The sequence below is a fragment of the Alosa pseudoharengus genome, unplaced genomic scaffold (genome assembly GCF_046254945.1).
Source record: "Alosa pseudoharengus isolate Yale_2024_CS ecotype anadromous, Long Island Sound unplaced genomic scaffold, YU_APseudo_1.1 YU_APseudo_1.1_scf_24, whole genome shotgun sequence".
Lineage (NCBI taxonomy): Eukaryota > Metazoa > Chordata > Actinopteri > Clupeiformes > Clupeidae > Alosa > Alosa pseudoharengus.
The window spans coordinates 29948755-29963364 of record NW_027468689.1 but is presented as its reverse complement, the minus strand read 5'-3'; positions in this window follow the sequence as shown (position 1 = coordinate 29963364).

Below are 14610 nucleotides of genomic sequence, written 5' to 3'. Positions count from 1 at the left end.
CTCTCATTGTGTCGCTCTCTCTTGCTCACTCGTTCACTTGCTCTTTCTTTCTTCAAACAGGAGCACGGTATTAGCACCTCCAACCCTGCTGTTATGTATAAATGGTAACACGCTTGCTCTGGTATTGAACCAGTCACTCACAGCCTGTTCCTGCTATTATCTTAGGCGGCAAAGGGAAGTCAGGCATGTAACCCATTTGAAGTTGTCACCCCTCATCATCTGATGCGCTCACACTCGTTCACACTCACGTCGGCTTTGTTTGCTCCCCCTGTTTTCCACCCCTCTTCTCCCTCTCCTGGGTCTGTCATTTTGGCTCAGGTACATGGGTCTCCTCACTTGTCCTTTGTTGCCACCATAAATCAGAGTGAGGCTAAATAAATCCTGTATCTCATCTGTAGATGCTGAGAGGCTTCAAAAGCTACACACTACCACAAATCACATGCGTGTGATTGTTTGTGTATTTTAGTGTTTTTTGTGAAAGAGAAATAACCAAATTTGCACAAAAATTTGCCTCAACATTGTGTTAGACAGATTCAGACCACAGAGATAATAGAAATAGAACTTACTTTGAAAAGCTTTCCAGGAGAAAATATGCAATTCGTTTCTATGGTAACTTAATTTCAGTATAAAATATGTAATAAACATATAAGACAGCATTTTGGATAAACCTGGATGGATTCAAGCATACAAGGACAGCTTTGCTTAAGATGTGTTCTGTGCAGAGCTCTGTGAATGACTCAGAAAAGCACTCTAGCATACACTATTTTTGGTTTCTAGTGCTTACTTTCCATAGTGGAGAACTGACGCTTTGCATGCAAATTCTCGATCAGATTCAAGCTCACAAGCGCACAAAACCTCTGAGAGAACGAGCTGCTCCATCGGATTACATTCTCTTTCTAATGAAAAACCTGAAACCCAAACGACCCACGGTTTTTTAGCATTGTATGTGGAATGTAGGTGGATGTAAGCGAGAGAACAAGACTGGTAATCTTGCGCATTTAGATTAAGATCTGTTGCGAGACAGAAACAGTGAAAGCAACACGGAACATGCTTCAAAACATTACCACCACCTAGCGGCAGACCAGGTATTACAATACAACAGTGCAATGCTGGGCTTGGATGTTTTGACATAGGCTACAGCTGCGTCTGTTAATCAATTAGGGTGAATGATGTTTGCAAAGACTTTCGAAATGTGGTTACTAAATATAAAGTATGATGAGAACATGTTTATCATGGTTACCAGATGTCACTGTTAAACTTTGACTGAGAAAACAGGTTATTGTGCACCTGCTGTATGACGTTGTGACGTGAGGTTGATCTGAGTGAGGTTTTGTTATGGCATACCCCCCCCCCACACACACACACACACACTCACTCAGATCAAGGGGTAATAATGGAGAAAGACAGCTTTGATTAGGAGAAATGGGAGAATACAAGATGTATGCGGAGAAAGAGAACATCCATCCCTTCACAGAGTATCCAATCCTCCGCCTCCAGTGAAGGTCTTTTTTTTTTCAAACTGAGACTGTGGTCTAGTTTGGCTAGGATGTGTTACAGTATGGGAGTACATGAGTATGGCAGAGTTGATGTCCCAGTTCTCATGGCAAAATACCTTGCAGGACAAAAGCTCTGCTTCTTGGCACACCTACAGCCAAAAATGAGAAAACAAGCAAACAGGCAATTGACGTTTAGCACTGTGTGGGAATGAGACTGTTGGGTGTAGTGCAGCGCAGGTTTCTGGGTGGAGGCGATGGGAGTGTTGTAGAGATGGCGGTGAGGGCACAGCAGCACACATGGCGATAGGAGGACAAAAGGGAGAAAATGTAACCGCCCATCTCTCCCATTCTCTCCCCGTCAGGTCCAAAAGTGCAAGCAGTTCAGAAATAATGAGTAAAATTAGTACCTATCCTGTCTGAGCTACCCAACTCAGATATTCTACACATCCAATACATGTCCACCATATCCAACACAGTAGTCACAATAGTCATGCTATTTTAATGACTGTGAGTCTGTTTCATCAACACCCTCTTGCCTGAAACATACTTGACTGTATTGTCCTAAATGATTTTACATTTGAGTTGTTTTTTAGGAATGTTTGATGCCTTGGCAGTTGTACCAGGTGGTACCAGATTTACACAATTTCACAATGGGTTGGCATATAGCCAAAGAAACAGATGTGGACATATTGTCGGCTTTAGTCATTCCAGGCCACCACATGTAGTTTAGTTGTTTGCGTCTGTGAACACAAACCCTATGAAGTCGAGTCAAGTCAAGTTTCTTTTATTCAGCAATGCCAAAGAAACATAATATAAAGTGCTTACTAGATCACAGTAATATATTGCTTTTGTTCTTTTCAAATTCTAGGCCTGTCTCTACAATCAGAGAAGTTTGCACATCTTCACCAAACCAGTTCTGGTTCCTTGTTGAGATGCTGAATCAGAAGCAGGCCCTGGGGTTCTCACATATTTGGGGTTTAGGGGAGACGAGATGTTGGCACTGTGGATGAACTTCAGTTAATCTCCCTGCAGAAGCAGGAACAGGTATGCACCTTATATAGAAACAAAATGAGTCACCGCTGATGTCTGTTTTTAGAGCCAACTACAGAATAACTGCACTCTGGCTATCTTTAGAGTTCACCTTCCAGCGTTTTTCAGATATCTTTTTCTCTCTCCCTCTCCTTCCTTCATCTCGCTCTCTCTCTCTCTCTCTTCCACTCTTTCTTTCTCAATTAAATTCAATGTTGCTTTAGTGGCATGACTGTACTGTAGGTACAGTGTTTGCCAAAGCGCAACAATAACAGCATATTAATTCTCATTCATGTTCTTTCATGGTATCTTTCTTTAGCTCCCTCTTTGCTTGTCTCTGTCGTTCTCCCTTCTTAATCCATTAATTTTTTCCTAATAGTCTCCCATCTCTCTTCTTCCACAGTTAACATTGTTTCTTGTATTCACCCTCTCTCCCTTCCTTTCCTTCTCCCTTTGCCCACCTCCTTGCCCATCCTCCCTCTCTTTCTCTCTTTCAAAGAAAACCTGAGAAAGTGTGCACTAGGACAGTCATGGAGGGGGCATATGTAACAACAGTGATTTATCCTGAGCCCAGTGGGACGTAATTGCTGTTATTTGCAGGGGAAAGAAGACTGGAAGCAGAGAGGGGAAATGAAGGAAGCCAGCTTCAGGTGTCCGCCTGCAACAGACAAGTACAATTACAAACAGTGTGAAACTGGACTTCAGTGACCACCTATAAACTCCACGTAAGACCCTGTTCGCCCTGTTGGGACTTATTTTCCGGTGTTGTATACATTATCCCTTACATATTTTATTTACATTTTTTAGGAATCACAGATCCTGTCATTTTAATGAATGCACTGTAGCTTGACCCCTTCCCTGTTGAGGTGCAGTAAGCAGAAATACAAATATGCTCATTTATACTTTTTCATTACATAATTGTAGATTTCTTGAGTTATCAATCTGAACTGTGTTTCAACTGTATGTTTCATTTTTTCACATTTGATTTATTTCTTTATTTATGCTGCATCTGTATAGTGACTCCGATTTAGGCTAACCAGTTGCTGACTATGATTACCCATTTTGAAACCGTCTCTGACTCTTTCATCTATGTAAGTATACATATGTATACTGTAAGTGATATATAATTATATCAAGTGTATAAGTATACTTGTAAGTGTAGTATATGTACAAAAAGTAACTGTTACAGTATGTAGCACACAATAAGTACTATACAGAACTGAAACTACAGCATATCAAACAATTCAGAGTAAGAAATATATTTATTTATGGAACAAAAAAGACAATGCTGCTTTGCGATTGTTGGACTTTTATTTTGACAAGTTGTTGTTGTTCTGTCTTCCACATTCATCAAAGGTTTGGTATGAATGTTGAGTCATGTCTCATGAAATAGTCATGAATGCTTTATGTGCAGGTCATGACAGCGGATATGAATGTGTTATTCCATTGTTGTTGCTGTGGTCTTTTCATAGTGCTTACTTCGTGATTGAAGTGGTACCAATTAACCATTGAGGTGTTTGGCCAGGTGGCACATATGTTGGCCAATTAGCTCATGTAGTGTCATTTTGAATGGCAGTGTTTTGAGGTGGCAAACATGTGACTTTATGTCAGATTGTTGTGTCTTTTGCAGAGAGAACCGTGTTCACTGCATTTGAAAAATGCCATTTTGAATTGCAAAATGTGTGTAAAGCAGAAAATGTGTTCAGAGTTTTGGAGACTTGAGAAGAGGTTTTGCTCTCTGTGCTGTAATAGCTAATGTCGGGATGAGCAGGCGATGGTCTATTTAGGCCTCGTTTAGTTTATGATGGTTGTTCGCAGACAAACTGATCAAACATTTCAGATATCCAACTTTTATTAGCAGAGTGAAAGTGAGATTGTGCAATCGAGATGGCTGTGGTTAGTAGTAGTGCTGTTAATGAGAAGTTAGATTTAGCGTATAGGCTGTTATTTAGCGTGTAGGCTGTTATTTAGCGTATAGGCTGTTATTTAGCGTGGAGGCTGTTATTTAGCGTATAGGCTGTTATTTAGCGTATAGGCTGTTATTTAGCGTGTAGGCTGTTATTTAGCGTATAGGCTGTTATTTAGCGTGTAGGCTGTTATTTAGCGTATAGGCTGTTATTTAGCGTGTAGGCTGTTATTTAGCGTATAGGCTGTTATTTAGCGTGTAGGCTGTTATTTAGCGTATAGGCTGTTATTTAGCGTATAGGCTGTTATTTAGCGTGTAGGCTGTTATTTAGCGTGTAGGCTGTTATTTAGCGTGTAGGCTGTTATTTAGCGTATAGGCTGTTATTTAGCGTATAGGCTGTTATTTAGCGTGTAGGCTGTTATTTAGCGTATAGGCTGTTATTTAGCGTATAGGCTGTTATTTAGCGTATAGGCTGTTATTTAGCGTATAGGCTGTTATTTAGCGTATAGGCTGTTATTTAGCGTGGAGGCCTAGGCTTTTTTTCCTTATCAAGAGTGAGGGGGACGATTGGCGTCTCTTCAAAACTGCGGGTGTCATATTCCCTATGCCCCCAGTGCCGCCGGCACGCCTGCTGCAAGCTGTAGATAAGTCAGCAATATAGCGGTGAGTGTGTGTGTGTGTGTGTGTGTTCCTGTTTGACATACAGTATCACTTTGTTCACATGTCGTTCTCATCTGAGGCATGTACAAGGCATGTTCTCTGTTTTCCTGGTCCGCTTATTGGCAAGTCTGCGTCGGCCAGAAGATCGTGTTTGTTTGTTTGTGTGTGTGTGTGTGTGTGTGTGTGTGTGTGTGTGTGTGTGTGTGTGTGTGTGCATGGCGTTGTCTCTGTACTGTGGACCAGAGAGGGAGATGACTGTCCTCTCAGCTGTTTACTTTGACGGACAAGAGACATTCTGATTCTAGTGCCACCAGGCTGTTCCTTAGCAACCAAACACATGCATTACTCTCTCTTTCACTCTCTGACACACAAATCTCTCTCTCTCTCTCTCCTGTACACATACACTCTCTATACACACTATGATATTTTATACACTATGACCTGTGACCTCTCTAAAATTACTTTATTGGCATGACAAATAAAACATATTGCCAAAGCAGTTGACGTCAAACACACACACACACACACACACACACACACACACACACACACCAGGTTAGTTCTGAGCAGAAACGTTGTTATTTTTCCCACTTTTGCCCACTTCGAAAAGTTTCAGATATGAATGTTACTCACAGTCAAACCTACATGATATGCCAATTGCATGGTACTAAACCTAGATATTTTATTACCATCGATGTGAGGTTATTTCACACACTCTCAATAATTCACATGATTTGGAAAAGATAAGGTCAGCTAGAGTTGGATCTAAGGTGTACTACCTACCTCATAACAACCTTATGCAGGGCCAGGGACAAACAGGCTCATCAAATCTAACTAAACATCCTACAAGGGGTCTGGTGAACACCTGCATAGGCAACACATTCTGATACTTTCTTGATATAATATTTCAAGAATTTATTTCGTTATTTACAGTTATTTAAAATGTAAAATATTAGTTTTCACTCCAGAACACTATAAATAGTTTTTGTTCCTTTTGGTTATATTTATCCTGAAAGTTAGTTAATTTCCGTTTTTCATTTTTGTTTTCGTTTGAACCATTTCTAACCCCTGATCTCTGCTCTGCCTCTGCTCCTATGGCAAGAGAAGCTGTGATAGCAACGGCACCTTTTGATGTTGTCGTGTGACGCCATCAGAGGAGGGATGGAGAAGAGGAACGAGGGATGGAAGAGGGAAAAGGTTCGCCTCCTCTCACCTCATCTTACTCAACTTTTTACATCATTCACCAGCAATACATTTACTCCAAATAAACTTTCTCTCTCTCTCTCTCTCTCTCTCTCTCACTCACTCACTTACACTCACACACACACACACACACACACACACACACACAAATGCTAAAATACAAATGCACATATGTACACCCACCAGATAATAGCAGGAGGACTTGGGGATCCCAGCATGTCTGGCGTGAGCCATAGAGTTCACAGCGGTACTGTCCAACACCATGGTGACAGCGGCAAACATGCTGGGCTAAACATGCCGTTGCATTCCAGTGTCATCATGGACTCCAGGCTAACAGATGGAGAGATCTATCACTCCTGACAAAATGGCTAATACCCGCATACACACACACACACACACACACACACACACACACACACACACACACATTTAAACAGCTGTTTACATATACATACATTCATATTGTATTCATACAGACTAATCAATATCTACTTTACACTCAACCAAGCACACAACATACAGAGATAGAGAGAAAGAGAGAGAGAGAGAGAGAGAGAGAGAGAGAGAGAGAGAGAGAGAGAGAGAGAGAGAGAGAGAGAGAGAGAGAGAGAGAGAGAGAGAGATAGCTACACATTATGTCTATTTTTTTGTGTCAATCTCTGCAAGGAAAAAAGAGCTTCTTATCCGGGTTATGTTCCGCTTGCCATTTTGGGCATTGTGTTTGCCCACCCCTGATTCAGCTCCCAGAAGAAAGAGTGACATTTTAGGGCCCGGTGTGAGATGGGACCGCAAAATCATCTGAGGGGGGGGGGGGGGGGGGGGGTGAGAGAAGGCAGGGACAGGGAGGAGGAGGAGGAGGAGGTAGCAAAGTAAGTGAGAGATAGAGACATTGAGAGGAGAGGAAGAAAGCCTCCTCTGGCTGCGTGTGATTTCAGCCATATGACAATGGGCACATTCATGGACCTCTTGTGAAGGCTGAGAAACAGAGAGAGAGAGGAGAGGAGAAGAGGAATCCCATTATGAGGAGATCCAGTCTGGCTGACCACTTTAAACACAGCATACCAATAAAAATGGACAAGGGAATTCAGACTTCAGACGATTTTGTGGCGCTCAGAGACTCTCTCTCTCTCTCTCTCTCTCTCTCTGTCTTATTCCCTCATTCTGTCTATTTTTCTCCTCTCTCCCCCTTTCTGCATCTGTCTCTCCTAGTGAAAGTGTAATCCGTGTCCAAGTGTCAGTCCGGTGAGCAGGGACCATAAAAGCTCAGCCTACTTCTGAGCTGGATTACACCTCAGTCTTTAATTAAGCTACCACAGACACCTTACACACACACACACACACACACACACACACACACACACACACACACACACACACACACACACACACACACACACACACACACACACACACACACACACACACACACACACACACAGCTGGTGCATACACACTTGTATGTCTTATAATATAGTATAATACAAGCTACTTCCGCACCCTCACATACACATACATACACTCTTCCACTTGCATTCTCACATACACCTCCCTTAGTTTACAAATGGCATGAACACACACACACACAAACAGACAGACATACACACACACACACACACACACAGTAGAGAACTAGAGTCCAGCTAGTAGGGCAAACACAGGGAAAACACAGGCCAATCTACCCCAAGCTGGCAGGCAGGACTGTGGCCCCTTGTGAACAGTGATCTGTAGCTTTGCCTGGGATACGAGTGAGTTCCCCCTCTTCTCCCCTCCTCTCCTTTCCTCTCCACTCCCCTCCTCTCCTCCCCTCCTCTCCTCTTCTCCCCTCTCCTTTTCTCCTCTCCACTCCTCTACTTTTCTCTCCTCCCCTCCTCTCTTTTCCTTTCCTCTCCACTCCACTCTTCTCCTCTCCTCTCCCCTCCTCTCTTCTCCTCTCCATCATGGAGACTGATGAAGTGCAGCGCTCACACTGATCACAGCCGTTTCATTTCAACCAGGACCAGGACCAGGGGTCTGTTGCCTGGAGAAGCCCCGCTGCGGCTGCCCGCTGCGGCTGCTACTGATGAGGCATGAAGAGGGGCTTGACGGGACCACAGGGGTGGCCCACTGCTGAAACTTGTCTGGCCGATGTGAGAGGTCAGTTTGGAATGAGGAGCGTGTTGAGCACCATTTGGTTTAGCTTGGCCCTGTCTATGGATGTGTGAAGAGAGAAAATAAGAGAAAGCTCACTAGTAATGCATTATAAAGACACACACACACACACACATAAATAGATCTGTCAACCTCTCTCCTGCAGCCATAAAACACACAAGGAACATTCACCATGGGCCCTTATTTAAATGGTAAGCTAAGTGCTAACTCTAACTAAAGCTAATTTAATAACTAGGCAAAATCAGTTTGTGAATTGCTATGGCACAACATAGCTTCATTTGACCACCATTTAAATTTGGGCCCTATGTATGTCACAGATATCTCCTGCACACATAACCCATGCACTCACACACACTGATACACACAGACAGGTGAAGGCACGCAGGAAATCAGAAATAGATGACTGAATACATGAGGCTTTGTGATGTGTGGGGGGAAGCGTGACAAAGGACATGAAAAAGACAGAGGGCCAGATGTACTAACGCGTTTGCGCCCACTTCAGGCGTATTTGTTTCGCAACGTGCGTGTAAAATCATTGCGAAGTATGTACAAACAGGCCACAATGATGTAAAAGCTCAAACTGCCTGTCGCGGGAGCTGAACATGGCTAATTGCGTTTTTTGTGTCATGCATATGCATTTATGGGAGGATCCAGGGGAAAGTGGGAGTTTAGCGTAAAAAGATGGGAGGGGAAACGTAAAAAGAGCGCTTAATTATGTATTAAGCGGTATGTACAAAGACTGCTCCTGAAAGCGCACGTCTATTCTGCGCCTAAATACTTCCGCCTTGTAAAAGCAGGTGTTAATCCAAATTGCAGTTCAATGCGTCAATAAGAGAACCTTTCAAAGACAACAGAATCGCTATTTAGAGCACCAGTTTTGTAAGTATTTATACTATCAAAAGCAACCTTAACTTTCGTGGGCCTTTTGAATGTCTTACTTTCACTTTCACGTCATTCACTTAAACTTTCCTACTTTCTAGATTTGACCAATTTTCCATAGCCTACGTGCACAAGTACTTTGAGTAAAACTACTGATCTTCATTATCTCCCTGCTTGTTGACATCTTATCATGTATGGTATAATTTCATGATCGCTAAACTTTTTAATGTTGTCATCAGTTAACTTCATTCAACTGCGCTTGTATAGGCTCTGCCATTCAGTTGTGGACGTTCGTAAATTGCGTTTATGGGCGGAGAAAGGCAGAGAAAGGCGCAGTTTACACTAGTTTGATAAATACTACGGAAACTTGGGGTCTGACAGCGTTCGCAATCTGCGGTTTGTCCATGACGCTGAAAACGCTACGTTCGCAAATGTACGTACATCTGGCCCAGAGACCTTTCCAACATCCTGCTCATAGCTGAAATAGTTGCCTATGACTCACTCTTACTCTCCCCATACAATTCCGTTCCCTCCACTCCCCTCTCCTCTCTCTCTCACACTCACTCACTCACGCACAAGCACCCTTAGCCATAGCCTGCCATGGCTATCTTACCTCCCCTTCCCCTGTGCCTGCACCAGTCCCGCGCAGACCTCTACATCGGACATTCTGTCCTCTTCTGACACTTAGTGGGATTTTCTGTTTTTCTCCTGTTTCAATTGTGTGCATATGTGTATGTGTGTGTGTGTGTGTGTGTGTCCGTCCCCCTAGCAGTCCCCATCCTCCTCCTCTCTTCCCTGCTACTGTACACCTCTGCCTCTTAAAGGTGGAGGAGGTGGATAAATGAGTGGAGTGGTGGCAGGCTTCAGGGGGAATCCTCCATCAAATGGCTATATGCAGCTCCTGGATCAATGAGCCTAAGACTAATGTCAAAGGCAGACAGAGGAGAGAGGAGAGAGGAGAAGGAGAAGGAGAGAAGGATGAGGAGGCAGGAGAGTTTATTCTAAATGCTCCTCATGAACCTCCTTGACATATAAGTATGCTCTACATTCCTCTCTCTCTCTCTCTCTCTCTTTTGTTTATCAATGCCTTATTTTGCAAGGTGGCCAGGAACCTAAATGCCTCCTTACATACATGGTTATTATGTAATAGTCACCATATTATCTATCGGCCACCTCTTTTCTCTTTTCCGGTGTGGCAATATATCATTTATCCCTAATTTCTCTAATAGGTTACTTTATAGGTACAGATTATCTCTGCACCTGAGAAACTAATCATGTGGAAACCTGCAGTGATTAGGAACATGCTATGGCACACATTTGTACATCATTCACACACACACACACACACACACACACACACACACACACACAAACACAAACACACACTCAGAGAGAGAGAGAGAGAGAGAGAGAGAGAGAGAGAGAGAGAGAGAGAGAGAGAGAGAGAGAGAGAGAGAGAGAGGGACACTCATGTTTCTGTGTAACACTGAGACACTGGGTGGTTTACTTTTGGATGACTTTGTGTTTGCCTACATCACTCATGAGAGTAGGGAGTGCATGTGGACACTATACTGTACATTGGCAGACAGACAGAATACAATAATCTGCAGCTAAATCTGATTAACAGGGTAAACACACACACACACACTCTTTCATGAACACCTGCATAGGATGTCTGGATTATAACATAGACATAGTACTGTACGCGTGCACAGGCACATCATTTTCACTCACTGTGCTCCAGTTATGCCCTGTTTTAACAGTTCAAACGCCTGTGTCCATTCCCTCTCATCTGTTTTAACAGTGCAAACACCTGTGTCCATTCCCTCTCATCTGTTTTAACAGTGCACATGCCTGTGTCCATTCCCTCTCATCTGTTTTAACAGTGCAAACACCTGTGTCCATTCCCTCTCATCTTTTTTAACAGTGCACATGCCTGTGTCCATTCCCTCTCATCTGTTTTAACAGTGCACATGCAAGTGTCCATTTCCTCTTTTAACAGTGCAAATGCCTGTGTCCATTCCCTCTCATCTGTTTTAACAGTGCAAATCCTGTGTCCATTCCCTCTTTTAACAGTGCAAATCCTGTGTCCATTCCCTCTTTTAACAGTGCACATGCAAGTGTCCATTCCCTCTCATCTCTTCATTAAGCGCTACACTGCGCTGTTGCCCAGCTGTAAACATGGACGACATGGACGAGAGTCTGAGGCTCAAATAGAGAGGTTCCACAGGTCATTCTCTCCTTCCCTTTATGTCCATCTCTCTCTCTCACACACACACACACACATTTACATTTATTCATTTGGCGGACGCATTTGTCCAAAGCAACTTACAGCAATGGAATAACAATCACTACCAACACTCACCAACACACATCACAATGAGACCTGCTGTATAGGCCTGAAGAGGTGTCTTGTGTGCTGTGTGGGGCTATCCGGCTGGCTGCTTATATGACGAGGCAGCACTTATCCTCTGTGTTGTGCTGATGACATCTCCTCCAAACCTGGGTGGGAGCTAAGGGAGAGGGATTAAGATGGAGAGAGAGCCATCCATCTGCTCATCTGTCCATTTCATCCCTCCCACAGCGTCCTTGTGTCCCTCGCTCCCATCCGCACTCTCGTCCAAAGCACGATCAGACACAACACACTTGGCAGGGCCAGGCACACACACTTCTTTGCATTCTTTGTTCTTCTTTACAGAAACATGATTCATTTTCAGTGGTTTATCGTCGTCTGTTAGTTTCTATCTATATGTGTGTGCATACATGTGTGTGTGTGTGTGTGTGTGTGTGTGTGTGAGTGTGTGTGTGTGTCCCACTCATCCCTCTGTCTCTCCAGACTTCATTATTCTCCACTCAAGCTCAGGTCTTGCCAAAGATGTGATGCTGCCATGTCTCCACCGCCCTCCCCTCTCCACCTCCCTCCCTCCCTCCCTCCATCTTTCTCCCCCTCTTTCTTTCTTTCTTTTTTCTTGGCAGGGCTTCTGCAGCAGGCAGGGCTGCTGACCAAACGTAGGCGTGATGACTGGCGCATTTATCCCGGATTATCGGCCTCTACCTCCAGGACCGACATAATCAGCCCCTAATTGGATCATGTCGCAGCAGTGGGAGAGCCACTGTTCCCCGTGACTCCTCTGTGTCCTCCCCCCTCACCTGCGCTCGCGTCTCCTCCTCGTCTCACCTCCACAGCTCCCTCCTGTCCTCTCTCTACCTCTTTTCTCTCTCTCCCTCCCTCCCTCCTTCCATCTTGTACCTCTCTGCACACACATCTCTCTCTCTCTCTCTCTCACTCTCTCTCTCTGCCCTTCCTTATTGCTTGCCTCCTGAAGACATCAGCTCTTGTAGCAAGGTGGATTAAAGGAGATGACACTTTATACGCTTTGTCATTGAGTCGATATCAAACAAGTTGTGCACAGTCACATACATACACACACACACACACACACACAACCACACACACACACACACACACACACACACACACACAGGGAGCGCCATGCAGACAGTAACAAACACACCCCAGACCTTCTATGTGGGACAGGAAGTGTGAAATCGATGTGAGCGAGAACAGCTGCCCTCCTGTCAGAGTATAGTGCACTCAAGAGGTGCTGCGGGCGCACCCAGTGCACTGGGCCCTACATAGCCAAACACACAGCATCTGGACCACCACTTTCACATGTGCTCACATCAAACAACTGCTTCTGCTCCGCTAATGCATTTGGGAAATGTCAAGGGGGACTGTCTCTACTTTTGACAACGTACAGTATGAGGAGTAATAGTGATGCAACATGGAAATGTTTATTTTTGCCGACCATGGCGAGATACTGTTGAATGATAATGCGCGCCTGTGGCATTGAGTGAGCATGGAATTTGGCATTCAGTGTAAATGCATACAGGATTCTTGCGATCAAGGTCAGATTTAGTCTTTCTTCCTGGCCTATCATGGGTGATGTATATATTTGTGAGAGCGACCACAGGCAGCTTGCAAGAGCAGCCCGAGCTGTCAGCAGAGTAATTGCCAAACACATTAGCAATGATGGGCTTCAAAATGTACATTTTACACCCAGTCCTCGGAGAGTTGCCGGCTCAATTTATTTCTCTCCTCGTTTCCAAAAGTTGCCGGCAACAAGGGCAACAGTCCTCATAATGAATGAGTTGCTAACTGGGAGAATAATGACTGATGATAATCCTGGGTCACCTTGGGAAATGTATACAACACACACACACACACACACACTCACAAACACAGTGCACTCACACACAACCACCACTGTCAACAACAACACCCCTTGGTGTCAGATAAAGTCACTGGGGATGACGGGGCCATTGACATCACCCTGTCAGTTTGACGGACAAGTCCCGGAGTGGAGGGGTGATAATTTGGCATACAGCGCTCGTGGACCTTGTTAAAATTCACGTTTGCAAATCCACAGCTCGGTACCACTATAGCCGCCACGGTCACCGGTGTTTATGGCCATTTGCATGTGTATGCAGCCCATGACCGAGGTGCACTCTGACGTCCTCCCGTACCCTCGGTGCCACAGACGGTCCTGAAGCGTACAGAGACACCTCCTTCAGGAAAGAACGAGGGAGGGAGCTGGAGGAGCAGACAGACTCTCACAGCTCTGGTTCCGCTTATCTTCAAAACCAGCAAGACAGTATCTCCCCAATCCATCAAATCCCACATAATCATCGCATTGATTCGGCTGCTTGTTTAAAGATGCCTGCTCTTTGATAATGCTAATATACTGACGTTTAAGACGGCAGCATTTATTTATTTTTCTTCAGTGGCGAACAGATTGCAGCAGTTGGCAGTCCTGCCACGATTCCAACAAGTGGGGAACAAGGACGGCCAAAGCCCATAAATTGGTAACACAGTCTGTGGCCAATGTTTTAATGAGGGTTTACCTAATACCGAACTCGAGCGTGATTGCCAGCGGGCCAGTGAATTTAAAGCTATGGTGATAAGTCATACTTGGCTTCCACACTGGAACGAGGCCAGTATGTACAGCGTGCTTTCCATTTGTTTAATTTTTTTCTAGCATTGCCTAGGGGGGTGGACATATGAAATGATGAAATTATTAATGCATTCAACAAACAAACAAATAAAAACACCCTTAAGACAGCCTCTCAATACTGCTTTGTAAGAGGAACTGAAACACTAAATGCAATTCACAACTTTGCAATAACTGTTTTAAACAAATAAACAAAACAAACTGATATAGGATACATTTAGTACACACACATATACAGAGAGAGAGAGAGCAAACTATGAACTGCCCTGCTGTTACT